Source organism: Pyxicephalus adspersus, chromosome 4 (genome assembly GCF_032062135.1).
Source record: "Pyxicephalus adspersus chromosome 4, UCB_Pads_2.0, whole genome shotgun sequence".
Taxonomy (NCBI): domain Eukaryota; kingdom Metazoa; phylum Chordata; class Amphibia; order Anura; family Pyxicephalidae; genus Pyxicephalus; species Pyxicephalus adspersus.
In genome coordinates, this window is record NC_092861.1 from 1,842,232 (window position 1) to 1,862,995 (window position 20,764).

At 45.0% G+C, this 20,764-nt stretch overlaps 1 protein-coding gene across 8 annotated transcripts in view; it reads right to left on the reverse strand.

The window, feature by feature from the left end:
- NCOA1 (nuclear receptor coactivator 1) overlaps positions 1-14,586 on the reverse strand; it is a 121,797-nt gene extending 107,211 nt beyond the window's left edge. For 3 of the 8 annotated variants that reach the window (XR_011920190.1, XM_072407217.1, XM_072407212.1), the window contains exon 1: positions 14,409-14,584. The gene's annotated coding sequence lies outside the window, so the exon portion shown is untranslated. Of the gene's footprint in view, positions 1-12,764; positions 13,211-14,135 lie in introns of those variants that run through there. The other 5 variants (XM_072407218.1, XM_072407215.1, XM_072407213.1 and 2 more) reach the window with 5 other exon arrangements.
- Between the last annotated feature and the right edge of the window lie 6,178 nt (positions 14,587-20,764).

Here is a 20,764-nt window from a genome sequence, read left to right on the forward strand (position 1 = left end):
GACAGAGGCAACGCTGCATCCCTTCTAGCCAGACAGAGGCAACGCTGCATCCCTTCTAGCCAGACAGAGGCAACGCTGCATCCCTTTCAGCCAGAGGCAACGCTGCGTCCCTTCCAGCCAGACAGAGGCAACGCTGCGTTCCTGCTAGCCAGACAGAGGCAACGCTGCATCCCTTTCAGCCAGAGGCAACGCTGCATCCCTTTCAGCCAGACAGATGCAACGCTGCATTCCTTCCAGCCAGACAGAGGCAATGCTGCATCTCTTCCAGCCAGACAGAGGCAACGCTGCATCCCTTCCTGCCAGACAGATGCAACGCTGCATCCCTGCTAGCCAGACAGAGGCAATGCTGCATCCCTGCTAGCCAGACAGAGGCAATGCTGCATCCCCGATAGCCAGACAGAGACAAGCCATAGAAGCCCCACAACAGCACTGCTCACATTAGCCAGGCAGAGGCATTCTCTGCATTCCTGATACCCCTATACCCATTAAACCCCTGACACCTTGGTAACCAGACAGAGCCACCCCAAAATCTATGATAGCCAGAGTGCAGCACTCCCAACATCTATGGTCTGACCGAGGCATCCCCTTAACCCCTGGTAGTCATACAGAGCCACCCCATGTACTCCTATTAGTAGGACAGAGGCAACATGCACCCTGATAGCCAGATAGAGCCACCCCATGCAGACCTTACAGCCGTTTTGGTTCTGCTCTGAAATCCCCCCAGTTTGTGCCAGGAGACCCTTCGCTCCATTGAGACAGATAAATAAACACCGACTTCAGATGACCCTGCATGATGAGCGGCAACACAGAAAAGCCATTGAGACAAAATCAATCCAATAAAGCAACACCAGAGCTAATATATGCAATAACATTGTCCATACCGGAACGCTAAACACATGTAGACACATGTGGAGGGGCCACGTGGGACTACGCATTCAATTAAAGTAGAGCAGACCGGAGACATTGCATTGAAATAACAGACCCAGCATGCTCCTTCCTCAGCACATGTGGATACAGGACATCTGATTGGCTGCCAGTGGAGCCTGGCCATACATGGAATTAGTTTTAGTATCCTTTAGAACACCTGTCATTATAAAATACATCACTCATCATCATGAATGCTCAGGAGGACAAAGCATTGCACATGAACTTCAAAACATGATCCCAACTGTAAAGCATGGTGGAGGTTGAGCTTACAGAACTCACAGCTGGATATATAAAATACAAGTTCCGTTTAAAGTTCGGATTGCACACATTAATAATTCATCCTGCAATGTTTTCTTTTAACAGCACATTTTTTAAAGTTGTAAAAGGTTATAATTCTATATGGATCAATGGTATCAACATTTTATTTGTCATGGTGACGTGGACCCATTCCAACCATCTGTGGACCCATTCCAACTTCAACTCATTACAAAACTATGGCCAGTATCATGAAGTTGCTGCTCCTTTCCATGACCATTAATATGGAATTGGCCCCCTTTGTGTCTACAACAGCCTCCATTGATCTGGAAAGGTTCTGTAGAATTTTGCCCCTATTGGTGGGGTCAGGTACTGATGATGGAGGAGCAGACCTGGCTCACTCCAATTCATCCCAAAGGTGTTCAGTAGGGTTGAGGTCAGGACACTCAAGTTCCTCCACACCAAACTCACCCAACCATGGTTATATGGAGCATACACAGGAGCACAGTTCCATTCCAAAGCTATGGCCATTAATAGGGATTTGCCCCCCACACTGCCAACTACATCCACTAGCACGGTAGCAAGCCTTGTGCAGGAGACTTGAGTTCCTCCACACTAAACTGGTCCCACCATGTCTTTATGGAGCTGGTTTTGTCAGGTCAGGTTCTGATGTTGAGAATACCTGGCTCACCATTCAATTTTAACCCAACGGGGTGAGGTCAGAGTCCCACCATGTCTTTATGGAGATGGCTTTGTACACAGGGGCACAGTCATGGAGGAACAGAAAAGGGTCCTCACCAAACTGGTGGACCTGGAGGCTTTCTACCAACTCAGTTCCACCATCTCCTAATGGACCTGGCTTTGGACAGCTGACACCTATAATGGACGTTATGATGGAGTTGCCCCCCATAAAAACTTCTACTTGGAAGGTGTTCCTAAGAATTTTGGAGGGAGTCTTTAGGACTCCAATGGTGAAGTCAAGTGCTAGTGGAGAAGACCCGGCTCACCTTTCCAATTCATCCCAAAGGTGTTTAGAGGTCAGGGCTCTGTGAAGGACACACGGGTTTGTCCACACCAAGTGTTGACCCCATGTCTTTATAAAGCTGGCATTGTACCCCGGGGTACAGTCATGGAGGAACAGAAAAGGGTCTTCACCAAACTCTGGAAAAGCACAATTGTCTACAATGTATTTAGAAAGGGCCCAATCAACGCAATAGGGTGGACAGCCCTATCTTCCTCCATTCGGATCCAATCCAATAACCGGAAATATCCAAAATGAAAGGTCTGTGATTTGCTGCACCCAACCAATGGTCAGTGGCCATGATTGGTCAATCTGATATTGTAAATAAGGTTTTGGATCTGCAAATTATAATGTGTATATATATAAATCTTTGTATGTGCCGATACTAACACGTATGCCAATATAATTACAGTCTAGGTAAATACACAAACCATAACCCAGCATTTACAAACCGCAACAATGAACATAAAATGTGTATTGCTCTCCTCACAAGCTTTTACAATCTGAATAGGGGGAAGTATAAGAAGTCTATTTGTACAGCGTATGCACTGGAATTGACATAATGTATCGGCGTCAATAGGGAAAGATAAACAAAGGAGGTTTTTGTTGGCTGTTAAAGGGGTGGAATGGGAGTTCGATGGCTCCTAAGGGCCACCTCCTTTTACCTATTCTGGATCTGTTCTTGAAAACGACCCCTTATCAGCCTCTTATTTTATGTTTTGATCACAGAAATAAAAAAAATAATAAAACGACCATGAAGATGTTACAGACATAATAATGATTCTTTGTTTTATCTTGATGTATAAGGGTAACCAGGGGGGCAATGGAGGAGAAAAGAGTTTGGATTTGGAAGAAGGACGATTTATCCAAATTAGGAAAGTTTGCAAGGTACAAGCCTATCAATAACGAGCTTTATCACAATCAATCAACCCATTCCTATTTTGGTTTCCAGTTTATTTGACCTTTTGCTAATTAAGTCAAATCAATCAAAGAAGGCAAATTAAGAAATTGATTAACCACGTCCTGGCTCCATCATACTCTCTCCACATCCAATATGTGCACTTGCCGATCTGCCGTGTATGTTGGCCGGGGCCAAGTGTATTTATTTGTGTTACAAGAACATGTGATGACATTTACTAAGCCGAGTTTTTAGAACTATCCAACGGGCTCCTAAAATGGGTTAGTGGTATTAAACATTTCGGCGTATCCTTTAATTTCAACATTCAATTTGTATTTTCTAGTGCGGGTTGATGTCCAACCAGTGCTAATCTTCCACTTGGGTTGGGTCGCCTTTATGAACTTTGTATGGAAAACCCCTTCTAATGCCCCCGAGACAAGCATGTTGCAAATGAAGGTATTGAAATCAACGTGACTTCCAGGCAACTAGGACTTTCAAATGAAGACTTTAGCGCTGTGTATTTGTCATTGGGCACCAGGATCTGGACAAGGGATGTGCTAATGGCATTGGATAATGAGAAAACATTGCATTGTCTGTGTCGCTTCTGATTGGTCGCTGACAGTAAGAAGGCGGAGAATGGGAGGAGAATGAACCTCGGGGGCGGGAGATGCTTAAAGTTAAAGAGCGATGCTGCCGTCACCGATCTCACCAAGCTGAATGCGGGCCAGAGATCAGAACAATGGACCCCTAACCCGATGGATTTGAGCAGCTTCAGAGGAAGAATTGATATTCAAGATTCCACCACCAATAAAATGTCCACATGTACATCGGGACAAATCATCCTGGAGACTTCACCAATACATAGAGACGTTTAGAAGATTGGCATTTGTTGTGGAATTTCTGCATGGCATCATGTGACCGAAGGTAATTAACTCGCTGAACGTTTTGGCGTCCGATCGCCTCTAAGCCGAGATTTCCTTAATGGAGCCCGAAGTTCAACTTTATAGCTTTTACAGCACAAAAGAAAAAGAATTTCAATGTCAGTCTCCATGGCAACTTTCCAATAGCAAATGTTTCAATTTACTTCTAATTTATTTAAAAGAGAACTCTGACCCATTGTTTTTAATGGCTGAAGAATTTTTTTCTGAAAGTGGAAAGGTGAAAGCAACCAGTCCACATCCACCCCCTCCCGTGCCACAGTGTCCTTCACATTATACAATAAGAATATCCCCTTTCTATGCTGCAGTGATCCCTATGCCTAACCTGCATCCTTGGAAATAGGGAGCAATGTCATGTGACCACATCACCATCACAGGTGGAACTGCTGCAGTGATCCCTCTGCTTAGTTAGCCTGTATCTTTGGAAACAGGGATCAGTGTCATGTGACCACATCACCATCACAGGTGGAACTGCTGCAGTGATCTCTCTGCTTAGCCTGTATCTTTGGAAATAGGGATCAGTGTCATGTGACTACATCACCTTCACAGGTTGAACTGCTGCAGTGATCCCTCTGCTTAGCTTTTATCTTTGGAAATAGGGAGCAATGTCATGTGAGCACATCACATGCTACCAAACTAAACCTCTGTAGCAATCCTTCCTCCTAAGCTGTGGCTATTGGATCTGGAATTTTTCCAGAATTAAAAATCACTTTTTGTACCTTATCCCCCTTACTCCCTCAAGCTTCCTCTTTCCCGACCCCCCCATTGCGCCCATTGGTCACATACAGTAAAACAAGCCTGGACCCCACAACCCAGAAGGCCCAGAAGAAGCCGCCATGGGGGTAAGTAGACTTTACACCCGCAGGGGTGCAAACCCCCAATAGGGGAACCAATTCCTAACTTTCCCTGCAGGTAATACAATGCATGGAAATGCGCATGTACTTCAAGGATGTACCAAAGGAGGTGCATGCTGGGCGTGGCAGGTGGGATCTGTATTGCGAGTCGGAACGGCGTGCGATCCGAGTGCGAGCATCCTTTGTTGGGAATTTGTTTTTCCTTTTTTTGATTACGCTGTCTGCAATTAATACCATGTGTGATGTGGCCTATCGGGGAATCACATTGCAGATTGAGAGATGAGGTAGTGGAAAGATTCTAACACAACACTTTATGAAAGGTTCAATGTTATACCATTAATTAGTGCACACAGGCGCGCACCCGGCTATATGTAGCCGACGTCTGGCATCGCCCAATCCGATTTATCAACCTCTCTGGAGGGAAGCCAAGCACAAGTTTGACATTTGCCATAACGGACGGCGTGTATTATCAGCATAGAGGGGTAATAAAAGGATGAAAATAAGGGCCACATGGCTGGAATCATGGACAGAGAATATCTAATGGATGCAGGAAAAGACTGGCACTGCCGGACATCACCCTCCCAAACACAGCTTGCTGATTGGACAAGGAAGGAGCAGAAGCACACTGGTTGGTCATCACTGCTTTCTCTTCCTATCAGCGCATGTGCATGCTGTGAAGTCCAATTGGCCCCTGGTGGTACCTCACCCCTTTCCTCTCTCTACCTGGTTGGCCCTTTTAGCCATTTATACCCCACAGTTTATAAGACATAAGGATACCCCCTGGACAATGAAAGAGCAGAAGCACATTGGTTGGTGGTCTATTCTCTTAGCGCCACCTGATAGCACATGTGCATGCAATGGAGGCTGATTGGCCCTGGTGTTGCCCCTCCCTCTTCCCCATTAGCCTATCCAGACACTTTTGGGATTGGTACACCGCTGCCAGAAAGGCGCCACCCTTGAGTAACACATACACTGATACTACATTTACTGCCTGCTAATTGGACAATGAAAGAGCAGAAGCACATTGGTTGGTGATCTATTCTGTTAGCTCCTTCTGTCAGCACATGTGCATGCCATGGAGCCTGATTGGTCCTGGTGGTCCCCCTTTCTCCTCCCCCTAGTCTATCCAGACATCTTTGCAATTCATACCACCATCACATCCACAGCTTGCTGATTGGACAATAAAGGAGCAGGAAAGCACTGATTGGTCATCTTCTCTACTGTGACTCCCTGTCTGCACATGTGCATTCCAAAGAGCCTGATTGGTCACGGGTGGTGCCTGTCCTTTCCTGCCTACCTGGCTCCTTTTGCTATTTGTGCACCAATGACAGACATCATAGCCAGGTGACACCAAAAGGTAAGACTTACAGTCAAGTGACTTTGCCCGCCCCCCCTGCTGATTGGATGATAAAGGAACAGCAAGACATTGCTTGGTTATCTACTTTTTTCAACACATGTGCATGCATTAGATCCTGATTGGCTGCTGGCTCTGCTCTTCCCTCCTCCCGCCAGGACAAAGGGCCGATAGAAATACAGATTCAGGTAGTTATGTTAGCAGTGTATAAACACAACAAAAACTTTTTTATATTTCCCCGGGGATCAGCTTACACCGTTCTTTAAATCTTCTTAAATAAAATGGGAATTTCCGGAGCCATGGCTGAACTCTATGTTTCTCCCCATAATGATCTCTCTTTATATGGCGTCACCGCAGACAAAATACTTTTGAAGAACAAAAACAAGCGGTTTATATATTGGGAAAGATAATCGGCACCCAGGGGTTTGCGCTTTAATAGAAAGTCACAAAGGGACGACACCGAGAGCGCAGAGACATTAATTACTGTGTTTATATCGGCACCTAATGAGGGCCTGGAGAGGCAGCGGGTCTGGGGCCCCAATGTGCGGCACGCCCGACCATTCACCCGGTGAATAAAGACAATTCACTCCGCAATGCAATCTGCTGGGGGGACAAATTCCCTTTGTGTGACTTTACAGGTTCATAGTTATTTGGAGGAAGAGAGGGAGAGGGAGAGGGAGAGAGCGCCGGAAGAGAGTGTTAATTCCCCCACCTCCTAGAGTGTAAGCTCTTCGGGCGGGGTCCTCTCCTACTGTGCCACTGTCTGTATCTGTCTGTCATTTATAACTAATTATTGTACAGCGCTGTGTAATATGTTGGCGCTATATAAATCCTGTTTATTATTATTAATAATAATAATAATAATAATAATATTAGAGAAGAAAGAGAACAGTAGGAAGATTGCTTGGAGAGAAAGGAAGAGAGAAAATATAGAGAGAAGAAAAATAAGAGAAAGTAAGAAAAGAGAGAGGGTAAAGAAAGAGAGAGACTGCTGGAGGGGAAAGGAGAAGAGATAAAGGAGAGAGAGAGAGAGGATGACTGCTGGAAGAGAGAAAAATAAAGCGAGAGAGAGGTACGAGAGAGCGAGAGAGAGAGGCACGAGAGAGAGAGAGCGAGAGGCACAAGAGAGAGAGAGAGAGAGAGAGAGAGGCATGAGAGAGGAGAGAGAGCGAGAGCTAGAAAATACTAGAAGGGAAAGAAGGAGAGAGGAAGAGAGAGAAAAACAGAAAGAAGAAAAAGAGGAGAGAAAAGAGAGTTAGAGAACGAGACAGAGAGACTGCCTTATATAACTCCTATACAGTATGGGAGGGGGGGGGTGTAGTTTCCCCATTGCCTTCACCCCATTGGGGATTTGTTTGGTGATCTGGGGCAGTAAATTTGTGGAACATTTTCACCAGAAATGATCACAAATGACTCCTTAGACCCATGGCACAGACCCATGACTTTATATGAACCAGCAGGCCATTATTCTGGACAAGCTTTGGGTAAGGGGGGGGGGGTGTTATAGTCCTGAGAAATGAACTGTTAGAGCCCATTCACACTACAATGCCTCCCCATGTGTGGCGGGATGAAGGTTTTAGTACATTAGTATCTGGGTGCCATCCAATCCAATGGCACTGGTAATTTAGTGTTATCACAATGCGGCAGTGTGAACGAGCCCTCAGAATATCATAATGAACCACAAGTAACACGGAGCCATGGATGGATTATTGCTAATAAAACATTAATATAAGCCGAGCAATGACAAGATACAAAATCAGGGTCACAGGGAGACCCCCGCACTCTCACAAACACTTCTTGCCACTGATAAAGATCTCATTTTGCTGAGTGACAGGGCCAGTGCTGTGACCTGTACAATGAGAGGTCACCGGGGACAAAAGGTGAACATGGAGTATTGACTCCCCTCTGACCCGCAGCTGTCAGGGGATGTGCGCAACTTCATTATCAGCGCTCACCTCCAACCCCCATTGACACCAACAGCCAATTGGTGCAACATTGTGCAGCTCATTATGTTTTTGTGTTCACAGGGAGCAGATGGACTGCAGCAAATCCGATGCCAATACATTTTCATTATTACACGGGATTTATATAGCGCCAACATATTACGCAGCGCTGTACATTAAATAGGGATCCAATACATTTTCATTATTACACAGGATTTATATAGCGCCAACATATTACGCAGCGCTGTACATGAAATATTATTTGCCCCAAACACATAGAGGACGACGGGGCGCCCAAATCTTTAGATGATCAATTATCTCAGCCGACCATCTGACGCATGTACGTAGCTTCCCTTTGACGCATGGCACAGATATCGATCGTATCGCAATCTGTATAAATGCAGCTGTCTGTTTCTGCAGACGCAGCTAAATCTTTCTTATCACAAAACGCAGAAAAGTTTTCTCGCACGGCCCTGACTTTACACAAAAGGACGTAATGCAGCCATATTAGCTGCGGCCATGCGTCCGGCGCTGCACGTGTCTATGAATATAGATCTGCCTTGGATTAGAATGCGCTCATTTCCATTTTACCCAGCGGATGACCCCCAACTCTCCCGCGTTCCGGATAAAAAGCAGCCGGCTCACATTTCAGCTCACAAATCCCCTTTTTATTTTTTTTACAAGGGATCCCCCCCTCCTCTCTTACACCCCCCAAGGCTTTTGTCCCATGCATTAAGCAGCATGCAACTGAACGCCTCTGCATAGGTTGCCTGGCGACGCATGGAGTATGTCATGTCAGCCAGGTAACTACCAGACGCCGAGCTGGAAGCGTCACCCCAATCTTCCATGCAGGAGATGTCTGCGGCCGCTTCCCAGGCTTCTTGGATGCAGACACGCATATCGATCCAAACCCACAAGAGTCTGATGGAGAGACGGCCAGGAGATTTCTGCACTTGTCAAACAGGCGCAGCCATCCAGCGCTGGAAAACACACAGTTTGCTACCGGCAGTCAGGCCTTTCCATGCAAAAATTCCAGTGCATTTTATTTTTGGTGCATCCATGGCAATTTTATTGGGTCGGTTGCACTTTTTTTAACAGAACTCCATATTTCTCTTCACTGGTCCGCTCTCTTCTACTTCACCGATGTGTTTAAAATCTTAATAAAAAAAGATTTCATTACTTTTTGCTTTTTTCTGTGATTGTCTATGCAATGCAACCAGATCACGGCTAGTAGGAGGGGCCAGCAGGGGGCCGGACTTAGTCATGTCTCATGAGTACACCGCCTTGATACAAGCAATGGGCAGGTTTGTGGGAGGAGCTATGTAAATATCAGAATACCATGATGATTGGTGGTCAGTGCGGAGGAGTTAAGCCTAGGCAACCCAAATCACATGGTCTCTGGCGACCAATATGGTGGGCGTTTCTGGTTATTAGAGACTGCCTACAGATAACAAATATAGTCAATTCTAGGCACTACGCTCTCCACTAGTTGGAAGCTGGGCACTGACATGATAAGCCAATATGGCTGCCCCCTACTGGTGTATATCTGCATGACACAAGGTGATGATTAACATTGCACATGATCTGGAATAAATGACTGCAGTTTTTATTGCGATATCGGTAAGCCGCCTCTTACACTCCCTGGAATCTCTTTACTGTAAACCACCAACAGGCTGCAAGGTGATTGGACGACACCGGTAACCCGGGCACATGACAACATTTTTTCGAATGGTTGGAATGATAGAAATATTCAGATCAACAACATTTTTCTGCCAAAGTTGAACTTCCAGCAAATCTGGTTTTGTGTTCATATTTTATGCTGCTGCCGAGGTCCGTCCTTATATATTCTTCCCAGAATCCCCCAGTAGAAGGGAACTCAGACCGGTGCCTAGGCATTCCTCATAGCTGCATATCAGGTGACTCCCTGTGCCTAGGCACTCCTCATAGCTGTATATCAGGTGACTTTCCTGTGCCTAGGCACTCCTGTTCTGTACCCTCATAGCTGTATATCAGGTGACTTCTTGTGCCTAGGCACTCCTGTTCTGTCCCCTCATAGCTGCGTATTAGGTCAGCACAATAAATAAATAAAAACAACCAAAAATAAAGCGATACGATAAAGCTAACGATACGATCATGTGCATATATCTCTGTTAGCATACGTAATGCCGGACGTGGGGGCTGGGCCTTAACCATAATAAAATTGTAACATTGTAGCACATGTGGGAGATTCCCGGATCCATCGACCAATCAGAAAGCAGCGTGAGAAGTGAACTTTATTCCGGGGCAAAGTGTGAGAAGTTTCTATCAGATTGGAATATAAAGAAAACAAAACCCGGCATAAAGATCTGCATGGGAAGACAGCAGGAACCCCGGGGGAGGGGAATCAGAACCCCCGAATAATGACCGGGACAGAAATTCTTGTAATTGATTGGCTGAAAGTGAACCCCAACTTTACCCCCCACCCCACATTTTTTGCCTCCACTTCTGATCTCTGATTGGAGCTTACACAGGGCCCAGTGCCCTCTTCCTCTCCCCCATGTGACTGCGCTCAGAGGTGGTGATTGGGCAATACAAATGTAGGCGGGAAAAGTCACATGACTTCTATACCTGTACTGATAGGGGGAGAGATGGGAGGAGGAGCTTGGAAAAGGGAGGGAAATTGAAGTCTCCCAGCTCCTGAGTGTGTTTAGCAGTACAGAAAGCTTGTGGATGGGAGGAATAAAACACACAGACTCTGATCTTATACTGTTATTATTATTAATAATAATAAAAAGGGTGTATATAGCGCCAACATATTACGCAGCGCTGTACATTAAATAGGGGATATGCACACTCAGAATCTCTTATTTCTCGGCCCGCACAATGGATTGGTGGCTTGGGATGGGACAGCACTGGAGGGAGCCCAGCGAGACACCAGGACCTACCTCCCCCATGCAGTAGGTAAAGCTGCTGGGGGCAAGAGGGCAGCCCCTGGGGGTAAGAAGCTACTCTACCACCGGCACCCCCTCCTGCAGGGTCAGGGAGTGAAAGGAGAAGCTCACCGTCACTCTGCTCTCTCCTCCAATCAGCATGCTCACCACCAGCGCATTACCCGATTGGCTCCTTGTGCTGCTACTCCCTCCCTCAGTTTGAGCTCTGCTGCACAGGGACTACCAGAGGCTAATATTGAATCAGATTCAAGTTGTTAAAAAGAAAAATCAATATGAGAACAATTGATGATCAATCCATGAAACACTTTGTAGTAAAAGCCAAAACAAACAGCAGATAAGCCGCAAAATCGTGATACGGGATCGGCAAAGGCTTCTCATTGGACCCAGAGGGCAGAGGTCACATGACTACACAGCAGCGCCCCATTGATCACACGCCGCAAATCAATACGCAGAGCTCACACCACAGGGTCATGTGACAAATTAACGGAAACGGCAATTCTCTGCACACCTGGAAATTCAAACTTTCAGGATGGGGGGGGGGTTCACACCAGGAAATTAGGGGGGGAGGGGGGAGTAGAATAAGCGATTGTGTCACCAACATGTTGTCACCAAGATCTGAGATTAGCAGTGTCCCCGGGGATCTGAATGGAGACAGGTAGGTACAGCGAGCATATAGAAAGATACAAAGATAGTCAGGTAGGTAGGCAAGCAGATGGGTAGATAGATCGGCAGATAGATAGATAGACAAATAGATAGATATGTGGGTGGATAGGTAGGTGGGCTGATAGGTAAGTAGACAGGAATGTAGGCAATTCAGACAAGCATATAGGTAGGTAGAGAGATCGGTAGGTAGGTGGGAAGACATTTTATAAAGATAGACAGCTAGGTAGGTAGGCGGGCATCCAGGTAGGTAGATAGGTAAGCAATGCAGATAGACAGACAAGTTGATAAGTAGGTAGGCAGACATTTTAAAAAGGTAGACAGCAAGGTAGGTAGACAGCCATATAGGTAGGTTGGAAAGCAGATAGGTAGGTAGACACCCAGACAATTACATAGATACACTGGCAGATAGGTAGGTAGACATGCAGGTACATAGGTAGGTAGAGAGATCGGTAGGTAGGCAGACGGGTAGATTCATAGATAGTCCAACAGCTAGGTAGGTAGACAGGCTTATAGATAGGTAGGTAGATATAGAATTGATAGACAGGTAGGTAGGTAGATCTCCTCCACTCATCACTAATTCTCCCATTTTCAGTTTCCGGTGACACGGATTCTGTACATTGGCCATGAAGTTTCGGGACTGTTATAATGGGAGACACAAAAGGCAACAAAAGGGGACTAGCCGGTAACCCATAGCAACCAGGTACAAGTCTGGGGCATGAGCGGCTCTGATTGGTTGCTAAGGGTTACCGTACTTTGCACATCACATGACCTGCCTTTCACAATCCTCGTTTTAGTTTTATCGGCAACTGCAAAAATGACAACACAGAGCTGCCCCGTTACCGGGGGCGACCAGAAGTTTTACCAACAATGCACTTGTTATACAACTCATAGAAGGCCGGGCCTGTTGCCCTTAGCAACCATAAAACCCATCTGTTACCTGACAGTAAGAATAACCCCATGCAGAAAAAGATTAAAGTGTACCTGTCATTGTCCTTTGATGGAGGAAGAGAATGGATCACATGAGTCCCCGGCCTCCCCGTGTCTCACAGACCCCAAAAACTGATCTCCTCCCCCGTGAGGATGACAGGTTCTCTTCATTACAATCCAAAACCAGCGCCGCCAGGCGAAAACTTGAAAGCGAAAAAAGTTATCCGGCCGTAATTCCCAGCATGCTCTTGGAGCCGGTGCATGTCCTGCGTCCTACTTGGCATTCTTCAAATAAAAAAAGCTTACCGGCATTACCAAAAAAACCCATCGGGTCAGAACCAACACCAAAAGGGTTAAACGTTGCCCGCAAAACCAATGCCAGCCCCTGCGTCTGCACCTGTCTATAGAGTATGGGGGAGAGTAGTACAGACAGGTGACCCCCTGTCAGGGGTGAGGGGGTACAGACCGGTGACCCCCTGGCAGGGGTAGGAGGGGTATAGACCAGGGACCCCGTCAGGGGTAAGGGGGTACAGGCCGCTGACCCCCTGGCAGGGGTAGGGGGGTACAGACAGGTGACCCCCTGTCAGGGGTAGGGGGGGGGGGGTACAGACAGGTGACCCCCTGTCAGGGGTAGGGGGGTACAGACAGGTGACCCCCTGTCAGGGTGTAGTAATGATCTTCATGCCCGGCAGCAAAGATGTTAAAATCGGGCGCTGGAAGGGATTCAGAGACACTTTAATCTTCTGGAAGCTGGGCACTGGCCTACTTATGCCCGGCTGTGCTATGGGAGGGGGGCAGCGGTGCCCAGGAGCATGCAAGCTTCATGCCACATGGGGCAAGGGTTCTTGGTGAGCCCATTGCATAATAAAAGTGTAACGACCCCCCTATCTTTGTTTTATCTATAGGTGAGCCCCCCATTCTTCACCAGCCCAGCGTTGCACCCTTGGCCTGCGTTGCATGTCACCCAACAAACTGTCTCCTTCCCTCCTCTCTCTATGAGCCGGCCAGGAAAAGGTTAATATGCGATTCAAAGGTCTGCAGCACTCAGCACTTTAACCTTCAACGCAGGCAGAGGGTTATCCTAAATGCAGGAAAAGCTCGCATTTTACCCCACTTTTCAAAAACTCCCCGCTGATTTTACCCCAAAAATAAGATCAGGATAAAATAATTCTTTAACTCTTTCAAGCCCGGCGGCGTTGAATCCCCAATTCTTTCCCCAGACCACGTCTAATAATCGCACGCCGACATCACCTCCCCTTTAACCGTCTATTGACCGACCGGGCCGGGATCACACCACGCTGGACGCCTTACCCCCTCAGACCATTTATGTCAATTTTTTTCTTGCAACATTAAAATGAAACAATGTCAAAACAAAATGCAACATTGGAAACAAAAATTTAAAAAAAAAACATTTGCAATCCTCACGGTTTTACGAGGTCCATTTAATCCCGCCGCCCACCTCCGGCCAGCGCGTCAGCCCGGGGCAAGCGTGCACAATCAGCGTTGCAACTCCAGCATAAACATGGCCCAAAAAAAAAAAAAAAACCAAGTCTTCACCCACCTTCCCCCCTCCTTCTTTTCCATACGTTGCTCCGCCTGCACAGTCGCTGAAATGCAAATAAAAAATAAATCGAGCTCGGCGTGGAAGAATGCTCCAGAAAGCAAGGCGTTTATAGGTTGGCGAAGTATTGCGCTTACATTTGCCCAGGTATGGCGTACGTTGGCGCTCCTCTGGAGGTCTGCGATAGGGACAGGCTGCTTTGTCATTGAGGCTGCCCTGTCTGTTGCTTCCTTCTCTCTGTAGCTTTGGCTTTTTCTCTCTCTCTCTCTCTCTCTAGCTCCTTCCCAAAGAACTCTGGGTAAACTGGCTATACAAGTTCCTTCTCATAGTGTTTACAATTGCATCACAGCAGCTGCAGCTCTCCGCCTTTTAAAGGAACCAGCCAGCCTGCGCGTTTGCCCAGAACCTTCGTGCCGCACAATTTAGAAAAACCTGCAAAACAAACCCCCCAAATACGACGGCGCCAACGTACCATGAAAACTTTCTTCTGCTCTTTTATTCGGCCAAAAAGCACGCATTTTATTTAGGCTGACGCATTTCAGTGATATTTCACAGGCGGTAAATGCCCATGTGCTGCAAAGTTTGTAAAACGTTTTATCAAGTTGCGATTATTCGACACTATTCTCTTCACAATGATTATACCAGCTTGCAACATTGTTGCTACTGCTAACATATCATGCGAAGTTTACAAAGTTTCTGTGGCATTGCAACATTTTTGATAATTTTTTTTTATAAATGTAAAATGTTTTATCTACGCATTTAGAAAAGTCAAATTGATGGCACAAAGGCGCAATACTTTACAGCTACTGGTGATTATAATATTGATTGCAACATTGTTGTTACTGCTGACATGCAATGTGGTGCTTACAGAGTTTCTGTTGCATTGTAACATTTTTATTTTTTATAAATGTAAAACATTTTTAAGCACAAAGCCTCAATTATTCCAGGCTTTTCTGTTCCTGGTGAACATAATAAGAATTGCAACAATGTTGCAACTGCTGACAAGTAATGTGGTGTTTACAGAGTTTCTGTTGCATTTTAACATTTTTGACATTTTTAAAAAAAGGTGAAAGGGTGAAGCTGCAGTTACCGTCTTCTTATGCCAGGGAACTGCTGCCTCTTGTGCAGCTTCTCCCAGTGGCGGCCCCATTGGGAACGAATGGGGGCGTCAGTGAGCGGTACAAAATGTGCAAACAGCGGTTCTTTACGTAGTGCAAAATGACTGAGCAGCTGGTAATATGCGAGCTGCAGTGAGCTGCGCAGGATCCTTCGATCTCAAGGCACTGCGTTTCACAGCCATATGCATAGCGCTTGAAAGTGATTGTCCGAAAACGGTTAAATGCACGATTGTCTGAACTGCTTCGGCCCATCTTCTGCAGCAAAAATGTTGAGGGAGGTGATAATATGCATTCGTTTGCATTTACCGATAAAGCAGCTGCAGTGCAGTTCTCTTGCCATATAGCGCATACAGAAGTCCTATAGAACGCATCCAACCGACTTGTAACCGCTCACTACTGCGTTTTAAAACCATTTCTATTCAAGTTTATGGGAGTTGTTAAGCAACAGATCACCCTGCGAGGCTGCATGGATCTTTGCAATAGAAAACTGCAGCAACTGCAACACATTCAACAACTTCAATTCAACAACAACTGCAAAAAAAGGAATTTTATTCACTTCAATCATATTCAGGGTGATGGTTGAAATCTTAAAACTAAATATGCACCCATCTGAGCGCAGCATTAAGGCGGGATTTTTCTCACAATTGCAAACATATATATTTTTTTTTTTCTTGAATTTTTTTTGTATGCTTCTTGTTTTTGTTGTTTTTTATTTTTTGTATTTTTATATTTATTGTTTTTGTATTGTTTTAATTAAATTGTATTTTTATATGTTTTTTTTTTTTATTATATTTATGTTTTGTATTGTTTTATTTATATTGTTTTTTTTTATATTAATATTTTTGTATTGTTTTATATATTATATTTATGTATTTTTACTATATCTATATTTTTGTCTTTCTATAACTTTTGTTTGTAAACAATATTTACTGCTAAATAATAATGATTAAAGTCGAACTGGAAATTCCACGCAAGGCAACAAGACAGAAAGGAATCAATTCTACAGGCAGAACTGTGTGGTTATCTTTATCTTTGCTTCTGACAATTACATTTTTGCATCTAATCATTGAATCTTTAACAAAGTCAGAACAGTAGCCAATATTCCATCGTTCGGTCAGTCACATGACCACCCATAGACCCTGATATGGTACAGAAGCCATTCCTGATTCATGCACGGCCGCCATACCTACAATCCAGGACTGCAGGGAGCTGTTAGTTGTGGGGGTGTATAGGAGACAATAATCTGCTTTTCTATTTTCCATAATAAGTGCTGCCAAGGAAACAACTCGTCACTCTCCGACTTCTTCTCCAGCGTAAGAGGATTCCTTCTTCACAAGGGTCATCATTAGGCAAAATCTCGGCCAATTAGGATCATTGGAATATTAGTAGGAGGAGGGGACGTAAAAGCACCTGCTTCGGAGAGGGCAGGGCCATTCATAACTGAACCTGGGGCCCGGTGAATACCCGGTAAATGTCCGGTGAACCCAACTACAACATTCATGTGCCAGAAATAAACCAAGAACCAGAAAATCCGGTCATTTGTGGGCTTCCTTCACATATGAACAGTGGTCACCAAACTTTTCAGACCCCTGGACCAGTAAATTTACCGGCTCCGGACCGCACATGCATGGGGAGCTGGGTGTCACCCAAAGGGGGATAAACTTCCCCCCATAGTGACGTCATGATGCCAGAACCCACCCACTCTCCTCTCGCAAGTTTGAGCCTGTGATGGAAGGGTGGATGGGTTGTGTCCAGAGAAAAAACCCGTCCATTGCCCTAAGCCTGGGTTCTGTTTGGGAGACATGGTCCCCGGCTCTGCCGGTGCTTCTACACACAGGTTACGGACCACCAAACTTTTCTCACGGACCACTGGTTGGCAACCACTGCATGGGAAGATGGACTGGTGGCAGTTGGTGGCCAATTGGGAGAATTTTGCAAAAAGATGGCGGCAACAAGGAGCTACAGGCAAGTAGGGGCCAAACTGCTGGAGGAGGCCCATTTAGGTTGGCCATGTGGGACATATTTTAGGTCCATTTGAGGGCACTAGGATGCTTCTGAATTCATTCATTGATGAGTAGTTGACCACTGACCCGCAGCTGAACTCTCTCTGACTTAAATTTCACCATTTCCTGACCTTTAGGTGACCTTCTTCTGATGGCTATGTGACAATCTTTTGATCTGTAGTTGACCTTCTTATGACTTGACATTGACCTCCTTCAGTCCTACAGCTGACCCTTTTCTGACCTACAATTTACCATTTTGTGACCTTCAGCTATCCTCCTTCTGACAGTCATCAGCCATTATTTGACCTGCAGTTGACCTTCCATACTGCAGGTGACTCCCTTGAGACCATATTTGTCAGCTATCTTACCTATATTTTACAATCTTCTGATCTGCATTTTACCTTCTTCTGACCTTCAGTCTTACAGTTGACCCTGTTCTGACCTGCATTTCATCATCTCATGATCTTTACCTAACCTCCTTCTGACAATCATCGACTATCCTTTGAACGGTAGTTGAACTTCTGACCTAAAGTTGACACTTTTTGGACAGCCATACAACCATCTTTTGATCTGCAGTTGACCTTCTTCAACTTTGAAGTTGACCTCCTGATGACCTCCAGATGACCTTCTTACCTGCAGTTGACTTCCTTTAGCTGTCTTTTTTCTGACTATAATTCTCAATCTTCTGATCTGCATTTCACATTTTACGACTTGAAGTTGACCTCCTTTAGATCTACAGCTGATGCTTTTCTGACAGTCCATTCTTTGAACTTCAGTTGACTACCTGCAGACCTATAGTTGACGCTTTTCTGACAGTCATTTGACCTGCAGTTGACTTAACGACCTGCAATTGATATTTATAGGTCTGAAGGAAGTTAAATGCAGGTCAGAATGCCAACTGCAGGTCAAAAGACGGTTGAATCACTGTCAGAAAATGCTCACCTTCAGGTTGTTAGGTCAGCTGCAGGTCAATGAATGGACTAATGGCTGTCATTAAGGACTAAGGGTCAACCATAGGTCTGAAGGTCAGAAGGCCATCTGAAGTTCAAAGGATGGATTAATGGTTGTCAGAAAATCAACTATAAAGTCTGAAGGAAGTCAAATGCAGATCAGAAGATTGAGAAATTTCAGTCAGAAAATAGACATCTATAGTTTTAAAGAGAGTCAACTGCGGGTTAGAAGGTCATTTGCAGGTCAACAAGTGGTCATATGGCTATCGGAAAAGGGTAAACTGTAGGTCTGAAGGAGACAAACTTCAAATCAGAAGAAGGTCAACTGCATATCAAAAGATGGTTGTATGGTTGTAAGGGTCAACTTCAGGTCAGAAGGCCAATACAGTTCATAGGATGGACTAATGATTGTCAGAAAAGCATCAGCTGTAGGTCTGAAGGAGGTCACAGTCAAGTCAGAAGAAGGTCAACCGCAGATCAGAAGATTGTAAAATATAGGTAATAGAAAAGACATCAGTAGGTCTGAAGGGAGTCAACTGCAGTATGGAAGGTCAACTGCAGGTTCATCAACCATCATCAGACCTGCAAATGACCTCAGACTAATTGATGACCCTTTCCTGACCTATCTTTTGACCTGCAGGTGACCTTCTAACCTGCATTTGACTCCCTCCAGAGATGACTCTTTTCTGAACTGCATCTGCCCCTCTTCTAAACTATTGACTTTCTCCTAAGGTCCCATAGGGAGGACTCCAAAAAACCAAAATCTGCTGCAAAATGTTTCTGCCCGACTTCATTAGAAATGTCTTTCTTTATCTTGTCCGCAGTTTCTTAGCAGCCTCACTTCCTTTAAATGTCTCTAGGTCTGACCCTGCTGAAATGTTGACTTCCTGAGCCTGCAAGAATGCAGCGATGTAAAATGATATTCAGTGTACAGTAAATGCATTATCAAAATTCAATATGGTTCTTTGTTTTCTTGGAAATAGATTGCGATTTCCTACACTGCGCATTATGGAAGCCATGGGTGCCCAATGAGTGAATCGATCGTTTAAAGTGCAGAATTGTCTCGTTGTCAGTCTATTGGTCTCCCGTGTTGTCTGTGAAGGCTGACCTACTTCCGTGCCACCTACATGGGCTTCCTGTGTTGCAACACTCCCATGTAATGCACAGGTCTCTTGTCATGAACTACTTTCGCAGATGACGTGCTCGGCTCTGACATATTTTCCTGAAAAGCTATTAGAAAAGCGGACTGAAAATGTTGAACGGAGCCTGGGATTAGTAATTATATTATGTAACGCCTTTAAAGCTGTATGCCAAAAACATGCAATCAATGCGTGACTCTGTCCAGCCAGTTCTTTATTTAATGCAGCCAGGGCAGACAGTGAAACCAGCGGCCTCTCTTTTCTCCATTGCTGTTATGCTGTTTTGCCCCCAGGATGTTGACTGGCGAGGTTGTCATTCTGCTCTGTCCTGCGCCATGCAGTGCAGTATATCATGAACCTTTTTTAGTATGAGAACTAAAATCTCAATGGGAACACAGACCCCATTCATACCAACTTATTACACTCCATATTACAGAGCACAAATGTGTGTTAAAGCAGTCCAACTCTTTTAAAGAATCATTTTCTGCAGAGCAATGCAGCACACACCGCCAACAGGTGCATTAAAAGATTTTGGCGCACAAGCTTGCTTTTTTTGCAGCCAGGAAAGCGGCATTCTCAGAACAGCAATGGAAATCTAATTATTTGTAAATGATAGTTTTGCTGTCACACATTCATTATTTTATTGGACTTGAAACAAAGCGAAACCTATAATGTGCAAAGGTGCGGGCACCGAGCCAAGGAGTATTTAGTATCTGAGCCTTGGGCAGAAATCTCAGCAAACAGTTCTTGTAGCCAGATAACAGTCTGTTATTACTCTTCATAACAAAATGATTACTGTTTAGGAATATACTGCGGTTATCCTGCATGCGTTGCATTACCTGCAGAGTTTATATAACCAAAAGCAATTACTTTTAGTAAGTACACCACATGGGTGAAAGTATGTGACTCCCCTATCTGTGTATCCAGTTTGGGATGAATTGGAATTATTATTATTATTAAACAGGATTTATATAGCGCCAACATATTGCGCAGAGCAGTACGTTAAATAGGAATGGTGAGCCAGGTCTTCTCATCCAACATCCAGACCTGACCTCATTAATTGGGGGCAAATTCCCAAAGATTCCCTTTAAATTATTGTCTGAATTGGAATTGATAAGGGTGGAATATGTTTCAGAGATTGCAAGTTTGTAATGTGCATGCTGCTGTTATGAACAATATGTTTGTTAGCAAAATATCATCATGTCTACGTAGAAGAATGACAGCAGAAAAAGACCAAGTGCCCAGTCGAGCCATTTATTTTTTTATATATACATGCGGGTGTC